The 930-nt window shown below is 49.0% G+C and overlaps 2 non-coding genes across 2 annotated transcripts; both read right to left on the reverse strand.

Annotated features, from left to right (window-relative positions):
- Positions 1-178: 178 nt before the first annotated feature.
- Pmar_PMAR009044 lies at positions 179-251 on the reverse strand. The gene has a single exon. It is a non-coding gene; the product is annotated as a tRNA-Met (tRNA).
- An 87-nt stretch (positions 252-338) lies between these two features.
- On the reverse strand, positions 339-410 carry Pmar_PMAR009045. The gene has a single exon. It is a non-coding gene; the product is annotated as a tRNA-Gly (tRNA).
- Between the last annotated feature and the right edge of the window lie 520 nt (positions 411-930).

Here is a 930-nt window from a genome sequence, read left to right on the forward strand (position 1 = left end):
CACGGACAACGCTTTATTAACGTTGTTTTTCCTCTGAACTGGCACGGTTGGGCCAATCGCACGGAATGGTACGAAAACACCGTTTCTGTTTAGTGGAAATTTTTCGGTAAGACTGATCTATGCAGTCGGTAAGCTGCACCTCTCAGTTTAATAACCATCTCGAGTGTATTGTGATGAATAGCAGCTCCTTGCTTCGATCAAGGGACCTTTGGGTTATGAGCCCAACACGCTGTCCACTGCGCCAAGCTGCTCATGCGTACAAACTCCTGTATCGCCCTGACGTGCTGAGCATAACTGTTCCACGATAGCCTAGAGACCCCACTCTCGTTAATACGAACTGCACCGCCCGGGAATCGAACCCGGACCATCTGCTTGGAAGGCAGATATCCTAACCATTAGACTAGCGGTGCATATCACATATGCAGTGATTGAGTATTCTTGTGATACTTGTAGAGGGACATCTGAATCCCTTCTCGGACGTACCGTCGTCAACCATCCCGCGGCCAAGAGTCTGGTTAGGCCTTAAACGCGTACCTGAGATCGCGAACTGCTACTATATCTCTCCCATGGTAGGCCGCATTCTATCTCGGTTGATAACTCCAACTGGTAAGGTTCTCATCGCATACTACAGCTAGCTCGGCACAAGCTGCACAACTTTTTCGTGACATCGAAGTTCCTGCTTGCAAGCACATTTTGAAACCGCATGCGGCGGCTCGTGAATTTGGGCTGTTGGTTCATCTCCGCAACGCGTTCTGAAGTACCGGGCGGTCATTCATCATTCCTGCAAGGAGTTCTGCTCTAGGTGAATAGCTCTTTTCTATGCACGGACAACGCTTTATTAACGTTGTTTTCCCCTGAACTGGCACGGTTGGGCCAATCGCACGGAATGGTACGAAAACACCGTTTCTGTTTAGTGGAAATTTTTCGGTA

This window comes from Perkinsus marinus, assembly GCF_000006405.1.
Source record: "Perkinsus marinus ATCC 50983 genomic scaffold scf_1104296952388, whole genome shotgun sequence".
Lineage (NCBI taxonomy): Eukaryota > Perkinsozoa > Perkinsida > Perkinsidae > Perkinsus > Perkinsus marinus.